Source organism: Lynx rufus, unplaced genomic scaffold (assembly GCF_022079265.1).
Source record: "Lynx rufus isolate CCGP_SWC_20201006 ecotype Redwood Valley unplaced genomic scaffold, mLynRuf1.p SCAF_13, whole genome shotgun sequence".
NCBI classification, from domain to species: Eukaryota; Metazoa; Chordata; class Mammalia; order Carnivora; family Felidae; genus Lynx; species Lynx rufus.
Genome location: NW_025814827.1, coordinates 49292874 through 49302736, shown reverse-complemented (window position 1 = coordinate 49302736; position 9863 = coordinate 49292874). Strand labels below are relative to the sequence as shown.

At 38.3% G+C, this 9863-nt stretch overlaps 1 pseudogene; it reads left to right on the top strand.

Moving 5' to 3' along the window:
- The first annotated feature begins 5662 nt into the window (after nt 1–5662).
- On the top strand, nt 5663–6390 carry LOC124508303 (40S ribosomal protein S6-like; annotated as a pseudogene).
- The last annotated feature ends 3473 nt before the right edge of the window (nt 6391–9863 follow it).

Genomic DNA, 9863 nt, shown 5'->3' with positions numbered 1-9863 from the left:
GCAAACCGCCACAGCTCGGATGGAAGAGGCAGAGGAGAGAATAGGTGAACTAGAAGATAAAGTTATGGAAAAAGAGGAAGCTGAGAAAAAGAGAGATAAAAAAATCCAGGAGTATGAGGGGAAAATTAGAGAACTAAGTGATACACTAAAAAGAAATAATTTACGCATAATTGGTATCCCAGAGGAGGAAGAGAGAGGGAAAGGTGCTGAAGGGGTACTTGAAGAAATCATAGCTGAGAACTTCCCTGAACTGGGGAAGGAAAAAGGCATTGAAATCCAAGAGGCACAGAGAACTCCCTTCAGACGTAACTTGAATCGATCTTCTGCACGACATATCATAGTGAAACTGGCAAAATACAAGGATAAAGAGAAAATTCTGAAAGCAGCAAGGGGTAAACGTGCCCTCACATATAAAGGGAGACCTATAAGACTCGTGACTGATCTCTCTTTTGAAACTTGGCAGGCCAGAAAGAATTGGCACGAGATTTTCAGGGTGCTAGACAGCAAAAATATGCAGCCAAGAATCCTTTATCCAGCAAGTCTGTCATTTAGAATAGAAGGAGAGATAAAGGTCTTCCCAAACAAACAAAAACTGAAGGAATTTGTCACCACTAAACCAGCCCTACAAGAGATCCTAAGGGGGACCCTGTGAGACAAAGTACCAGAGACATCACTACAAGCATAAAACATACAGACATCACAATGACTCTAAACCCGTATCTTTCTATAATAACACTGAATGTAAATGGATTAAATGCGCCAACCAAAAGACATAGGGTATCAGAATGGATAAAAAAACAAGACCCATCTATTTGCTGTCTACAAGAGACTCATTTTAGACCTGAGGACACCTTTAGATTGAGAGTGAGGGGATGGAGAACTATTTATCATGCTACTGGAAGCCAGAAGAAAGCTGGAGTAGCCATACTTATATCAGACAAACTAGACTTTAAATTAAAGGCTGTAACAAGAGATGAAGAAGGACATTATATAATAGTTACAGGGTCTATCCATCAGGAAGAGCTAACAATTATAAATGTCTATGCGCCGAATACCGGAGCCCCCAAATATATAAAACAATTACTCATAAACATAAGCAACCTTATTGATAAGAATGTGGTAATTGCTGGGGACTTTAACACCCCACTTACAGAAATGGATAGATCATCTAGACACACGGTCAATAAAGAAACAAGGGCCCTGAATGAGACACTGGATCAGATGGACTTGACAGATCTATTTAGAACTCTGCATCCCAAAGCAACAGAATATACTTTCTTCTCGAGTGCACATGGAACATTCTCCAAGATAGATCATATACTGGGTCACAAATCAGCCCTTCATAAGTTTACAAGAATTGAAATTATACCATGCATACTTTCAGACCACAATGCTATGAAGCTTGAAGTCAACCACAGGAAAAAGTCTGGAAAACCTCCAAAAGCATGGAGGTTAAAGAACACCCTACTCACGAATGAGTGGGTCAACCAGGCAATTAGAGAAGAAATCAAAAAATATATGGAAACAAACGAAAATGAAAATACAACAATCCAAACGCTTTGGGACGCAGCGAAGGCAGTCCTGAGAGGAAAATACATCGCAATCCAGGCCTATCTCAAGAAACAAGAAAAATCCCAAATACAAAATCTAACAGCACACCTAAAGGAAATAGAAGCAGAACAGCAAAGGCAGCCTAAACCCAGCAGAAGAAGAGAAATAATAAAGATCAGAGCAGAAATAAACAATATAGAATCTAAAAAAACTGTAGAGCAGATCAACGAAACCAAGAGTTGGTTTTTTGAAAAAATAAACAAAATTGACAAACCTCTAGCCAGGCTTCTCAAAAAGAAAAGGGAGATGACCCAAATAGATAAAATCATGAATGAAAATGGAATTATTACAACCAATCCCTCAGAGATACAAACAATTATCAGGGAATACTATGAAAAATTATATGCCAACAAATTGGACAACCTGGAAGAAATGGACAAATTCCTGAACACCCACACGCTTCCAAAACTCAATCAGGAGGAAATAGAAAGCTTGAACAGACCCATAACCAGCGAAGAAATTGAATCGGTTATCAAAAATCTCCCAACAAATAAGAGTCCAGGACCAGATGGCTTCCCAGGGGAGTTCTACCAGACGTTTAAAGCAGAGATAATACCTATCCTTCTCAAGCTATTCCAAGAAATAGAAAGGGAAGGAAAACTTCCAGACTCATTCTATGAAGCCAGTATTACTTTGATTCCTAAACCAGACAGAGACCCAGTAAAAAAAGAGAACTACAGGCCAATATCCCTGATGAATATGGATGCCAAAATTCTCAATAAGATACTAGCAAATCGAATTCAACAGCATATAAAAAGAATTATTCACCATGATCAAGTGGGATTCATTCCTGGGATGCAGGGCTGGTTCAACATTCGCAAATCAATCAACGTGATACATCACATTAACAAAAAAAAAGAGAAGAACCATATGATCCTGTCAATCGATGCAGAAAAGGCCTTTGATAAAATCCAGCACCCTTTCTTAATAAAAACCCTTGAGAAAGTCGGGATAGAAGGAACATACTTAAAGATCATAAAAGCCATTTATGAAAAGCCCACAGCTAACATCATCCTCAACGGGGAAAAACTGAGAGCTTTTTCCCTGAGATCAGGAACACGACAGGGATGCCCACTCTCACCGTTGTTATTTAACATAGTGCTGGAAGTTCTAGCATCAGCAATCAGACAACAAAAGGAAATCAAAGGCATCAAAATTGGCAAAGATGAAGTCAAGCTTTCGCTTTTTGCAGATGACATGATATTATACATGGAAAATCCGATAGACTCCACCAAAAGTCTGCTAGAACTGATACATGAATTCAGCAAAGTTGCAGGATACAAAATCAATGTACAGAAATCAGTTGCATTCTTATACACTAACAATGAAGCAACAGAAAGACAAATAAAGAAACTGATCCCATTCACAATTGCACCAAAAAGCATAAAATACCTAGGAATAAATCTAACCAAAGATGTAAAGGATCTGTATGCTGAAAATTATAGAAAGCTTATGAAGGTAATTGAAGAAGATTTAAAGAAATGGAAAGACATTCCCTGCTCATGGATTGGAAAAATAAATATTGTCAAAATGTCAATTCTACCCAAAGCTATCTACACATTCAATGCAATCCCAATCAAAATTGCACCAGCATTCTTCTCGAAACTAGAACAAGCAATCCTAAAATTCATATGGAACCACAAAAGGCCCCGAATAGCCAAAGGAATTTTGAAGAAGAAGACCAAAGCAGGAGGCATCACAATCCCAGACTTCAGCCTCTACTACAAAGCTGTCATCATCAAGACAGCATGGTATTGGCACAAAAACAGACACACAGACCAATGGAATAGAATAGAAACCCCAGAACTAGACCCACAAACATATGGCCAACTCATCTTTGACAAAGCAGGAAAGAACATCCAATGGAAAAAAGACAGCCTCTTTAACAAATGGTGCTGGGAGAACTGGACAGCAACATGCAGAAGGTTGAAACTAGACCACTTTCTCACACCATTTACAAAAATAAACTCAAAATGGATAAAGGACCTAAATGTGAGACAGGAAACCATCAGAACCTTAGAGGAGAAAGCAGGAAAAGACCTCTCTGACCTCAGCCGTAGCAATCTCTTACTCGACACATCCCCAAAGGCAAGGGAATTAAAAGCAAAAGTGAATTACTGGGACCTTATGAAGATAAAAAGCTTCTGCACAGCAAAGGAAACAACCAACAAAACTAAAAGACAACCAACGGAATGGGAAAAGATATTTGCAAATGACATATCGGACAAAGGGCTAGTATCTAAAATCTATAAAGAGCTCACCAAACTCCACACCCGAAAAACAAATAACCCAGTGAAGAAATGGGCAGAAAACATGAATAGACACTTCTCTAAAGAAGACATCCAGATGGCCAACAGGCACATGAAAAGATGTTCAGCGTCGCTCCTTATCAGGGAAATACAAATCAAAACCACACTCAGGTATCACCTCACGCCAGTCAGAGTGGCCAAAATGAACAAATCAGGAGACTATAGATGCTGGAGAGGATGTGGAGAAACGGGAGGCCTCTTGCACTGTTGGTGGGAATGCAAATTGGTGCAGCCGCTCTGGAAAACAGTGTGGAGGTTCCTCAGAAAATTAAAAATAGACCTACCCTATGACCCAGCAATAGCACTGCTAGGAATCTACCCAAGGGATACAGGAGTACTGATGCATAGGGGCACTTGTACCCCAATGTTCATAGCAGCACTCTCAACAATAGCCAAATTATGGAAAGAGCCTAAATGTCCATCAACTGATGAATGGATAAAGAAATTGTGGTTTATATACACAATGGAATACTACGTGGCAATGAGAAAAAATGAAATATGGCCTTTTGTAGCAACGTGGATGGAACTGGAGAGTGTGATGCTAAGTGAAATAAGCCATACAGAGAAAGACAGATACCATATGGTTTCACTCTTATGTGGATCCTGAGAAACTCAACAGGAACCCATGGGGGAGGGGAAGGGAGAAAAAAAAAAAAAGACGTTAGAGTGGGAGAGAGCCAAAGCATAAGAGACTGTTAAAAACTGAGAACAAACTGAGGGTTGATGGGGGGTGGGAGGGAGGGGCGGGTGGGTGATGGGTATTGAGGAGGGCAACTTTTGGGATGAGCACTGGGTGTTGTATGGAAACCAATTTGGCAATAAACTTAAAAAAAAAAAAAAAAAAAAAAAAAAAAAAAAAAAAGAAATATATATAGGTCAATAAATATACTAGAATAAATGTATAGGCAAATAATTAAGATGTAATCTCTTCTTTTTAGTACACAAAAGAATGGAAACAAGTGAAAATTAAGTATTATGTAAAAGTGCTGATCATAGAAGGGGATACAATTTGAAGTGGGAAAACAAGAAGCTAAAAATCTTTGCTGAGTAGCTTAACATTTTGAGACTTTAATAAAGAGTAGGAGTTTCACTGACCCACAAAAAGGGAAGAAGAATATTTAAGACAGAGGAAATAGCTGAGAGAGTTCAGGAAGATGTGAAATGAACATAATCTTCAGAAATGGAAAAGAAATTTGCATGATATGTTCAAGTTAATTTTTACCATGAGGAAACTATGGTCAGTCACAACATGGGACTTATAAAAACAAAACACTTTAGTTGAAAAACCAATGGTAGGATTACCTAAAAGACTTTTTAGACTGAAGTTATCTAAGAAACTCTAGTTTGCATAAATTACCAGTCAAAATGGACACCAATAATGTCACAAGTGTTGAACAGAATTAGTTGATCAGAAAAGCCAAGTTTTGGGGGCACCTGGGTGGCTCAGTCGGTTAAGTGTCCCACTTTCAGCTCAGGTCATGATCTCGCAGTTGGTGAGTTCAAGCCCCCTGTCAGGCTCTGTGCTGACAGCTCAGATCCTGAAGCCTGCTTCAGATTCTGTGCCTCTCTCTCTCTGCCCCTCCCCAACTCATGCTCTGTCTTTCTCTGTCTCTCAAAAATAAATAAATGTTAAAAAAATTTTTTAATAAAAAAAAGAAAAGCTAAGCTCTTGTCAAAGGTATGCTTGAATGCTAAAGCTTGCTCTTTTCCATGGCACCTTAGAGGCAGTAGGCTGTTTTAGGATGAAGCTGAACACCTGTCTCCCAGCTACTCGCTGCCAGAATCTCCTTAAAGTGGATGATGAATGCAAAACTTGTACCGTTTCTGAGAAGGGCTTACCCACAGAAGTTGCTGCTGATGTTCTGGGTGAAGAATGGACGGGTTACTTGGTCCAAGTCAGTGGTGGCAATGACAACCAAGGCTTCCCCATGAAGCAGGGTGTCTTGACCCATGGCCATGTCTACCTGCTGCTCATTAAGGGTCATTCCTGCTACAGACCAAGAAGGACTGGGGAAAAAGAGCACAAATCTATTTGAGGTTGCATTGTGGGTGCTAGTCTCAGTGTTGTCAACTTGGTCATTGTAACAAAAGGGGAGAAGGATATTCCTGGACTCACTGATACCACTGTGCCTCATCACCTGGGACCCAAAAGAGCTAGCAGAATATGCAAACTTGCCAATCTCTCTAAAAAGATGATGTTGGCCAGTGTATTGTGAGAAAGTCCGTAAACCAAGATAAGAGACCTTGAACCAAAGCACCCAAGATTTAGCATCCTGTTACTTCCTGTGTCCACCAACACACATGTTGACCTATTGCTCTGAAGAAACATTGTACTAAGAAAAATAAAGACAAGGCTGCAGAATATCCTCAACTTTTGGCCCAGTGAATGAAGGAGGCCAAATTAAAACACCAGGAACAGAATGCCAAGAGATGGAGGCTGTCCTCTCTGAGAGCTTCTCCTCTAGTCTGAGTCCAGTCAACAATGAGATTTTCTGAGAGTAACAAATAATATCAGACTTCAAAAAACAAAATGCTATAGCTTGATAATGACATATTAGATAGATGATGATAGGTAGATAGATGATAGATAGATAGATAGATAGATAGATAGTAACATTTGCATATAATGTATGTAGAGTAAGTATTTGGAGCAATACTGACTGATGGGAGAAATGAGTTTATTTTCTCTAACACATGATTCCTAGACCTGTCTCTGGATCTCCTACATGTGAGAAAGTGACACGAGAGTGGAAGGGAATTGGGGATAGGGACAGGGAGCTGGGGATTGCATTTATCAAGCTTATTAGCAGCTTTGAATATATTTCTGCAAATCTGAAGTTACAAAATCATTCAAAAAGCAGAAATAATTTTACTCCATCTGCCAGCATCTGGCTGCTGCTATTATACATAATAACTTACTTGCAGAGAATTATAGAAATAAAGAAAATAGCCTTCGGAATCGGAGAGTCCTGAATTCAGAATCATGCCTCTCACTTGATATTTGAGAAAATTAACTGACTTATTTGGGCCTCTAATCTCTCCTCTATTCTTGGAGACAATAAAAACTGACTCATGACATACCTGGAAGACAATGTGAGGCCACCCACGTAAACAGTTTATCATATTATCAAACATGCTATTCATCTGCTGTGAGAAGGTAAGTATGATGTTTGGAGTGAGAGACCGTCTATTCTCCAGGCTTCCTTGGTAAGGGAATTCAGGAAAAGAAATCTGAATTTTTTCCTCATCCCTCACTCCACATGGTGAGGGTGAGTGAAGAAACTCCACTTCTTTGCTTCTGTCTTTTCTAGATCTCTCTTTTGAATTGGCCTGCCTATAGAGAAAAAAATGCATTTTGGTATGATCACCCCTATGTGGGATGATTAGTAGTGACCCTTGTGTCTTATTCCTCATTTGGTTCCTGAAATTCAATGAGAAGACAACAGTGTTGTCTCCTTAAAGCCCAAAATGAGACAGCTATTATTTTATTAACAAGCAACCATTATGCAGTACCTCTTGTGAGTTAGAATTTAGAAGTACTTTCTCCAAGTGTCTTTTAAGCAGTCTGTTTAAATTATAAATTTTGATTTAAAGGGGCATTTAATAATTATAACTTTAAAAAGTTTAAAGTGGTGCCAGGACAATACTGAATCTGTACTATGTAAAAAAAAAAAAATCATTTCCATCAGAAATGTCATCATGGAAACAGTATTATTTGAATAGTGAAACTTAGAGATTTATAACATTAACAGATATCATGGGGTGATAATGACAAGAATATTAGTTATTTATACGACATTGTGTGACAGAGATGGTTAACTCAATTAGATCCTGGTGGTATTAAAGTCAAGGTCACATATTTAATTTCCATATGGGCCAGTATACTCCTGACTGGGAAAACTTTGCTCTCTACTCACGGACTGCACCCCTAACCCCAATCTGTTATTTCTCAATTATGTGCCATTAATTGATGCAATATCCTACTGATAGTGGGTCATCCGTGCCATCTGCATAAATGAAGGACAGCATGTCTATGAGGCAGCCAACAGAGAACAACTTGAAGCCAACAGTACCAGAAATTTCACTAATAACCTGTAGGTTTCTTCAGGGGTAAAAAAAAAAAAAAAAAAAAAAAAAAAAAAAGCAGCTCCAAACTTTCCAGGGGAGAATTAACTGCAAACATTATTCAAATGTAGGCTGGAATCAACTCACAGTCGTTTTCTGTAAAAATGAGGTAAATACAAGTTCAATAACCTACTACGCTTTTTTTTTAAACTTCTATTCAGCACATATTTATCTGATAAGATGTTCTCTCATCTAGCTTGTTTCCTAACAAAGAAGAGGTTTTTAGTTTGCCATTGCTGTTTATTTACTAACTCAGAGCTCCTTTGTCTTTGTTCTAAATCCTACTGGGAATTTGTAATATATCCCAGTGTCATTCATTTATTATTAATTATTATAGTATATATGATTAACAGACACGCTGTGGCACACAGGGGGAGTAGTTGGATTATTTCTCATCCTCACTTGCTAACGAGAGAGTAAAGTCCTATATTCTGGCAAAGAACTGATCCAAAGTAATATCATAATGTAAAGTCTATAATAGATGAAGATTTTTTGAATAGACTTTGAATAGAGGCAGACAAAAACTTCTAAGACATACCTTCAATTTACTTATTTATTTATTTATTTATCCATTACTTGATTCTTTTATAACATCCTCATTCAGAAATTTTCCAAATAAGCTACTTATAGAAACCTGTAAGGAAGAGATTGATGGAAATCACTGAAACACTTGGTAATTTATACTAAAATTATTTCGTCTATGAGAATAAGGATTTGAGGTGCTATCTATCTGGGAAATAGAAACATCTGTCTCCTGTTGTGTGTCAAGTAGCAGTCACCAAATGGAACAGAATTTTGAGTTAGGGGATAGTGAGACATGAGGATACAAATGTTTCTTCAAAACACCTATATTAGAGACACTGTACTAGTAACAAATGACTTAACAGAAAGTAAAAATTTCACATAATATATATGGATATTCATATCTATAAGAATCACATGGAGTTTGATTTTTTTTTTTTAGTTTTCATATTTATTTTATTTTTGAGCAACACAGAGCTTGAGTGGGGGAGGGGCAGAGAAAGAGAGGGAAACACAGAATCCGGAGCAGGCTCCAGGCTCTGAGCTGTCAGCACAGAGCCCGATGTGAGGCTCGAACCCACGAACCATGAGATCATGACCTGAGCCAAAGTCGGACATTTAACCCATGAGCTCCTAGGTGTCCCACATGGAGTGTGATTTTTAAATGCTATGAAACTTCCCTGAGCAGGTCCCACGAAGCAGGTTACTTCATCATCAGGCTCAACTTCTGCATCATCTGTGGAGCCTCTCCCAAGTCCAAAACAGAGAAACTTCTCACTGATGTTCTATGATTTCTGGAGTTTGTCTCCACTGCTAGACTCATGAGAATCTGTGCTTGAATTTTTGTTTTACCCCTCTACTTGCCTAAGATGGAAATGCCCAAGTTGACTGTGGACCCCACATAACTGAAAACAGTACAGCCTCTATCCAACTGGGACTCTAAATGAACACATGGAACTAAACTCGAGTCACATCTTCGAATCAACTTGAACCCTTATGAGAGCTAAACTGTTATGTTGAAATAGTTATACGGTTTTTGGGTCTGTATGTTATTCTAGCCTAGACTTCCATAATTAATATACTCCATAACCATCCTGAACATATCTTATAAATAACTTTAATTTTACCAATGCCACTCTTAGTATATTAATCTGTGTTCTCCAAATAAACAAACCCAGTAAGTTACATAGATTAGATAGCAGATATAAAGATAAATAGATATAGTGATAGATATAGTTTACCATAAGGAATTGGCTCATGCAGTTTTGAGAAGTATCAAGATCTGTAAGTTAGAGA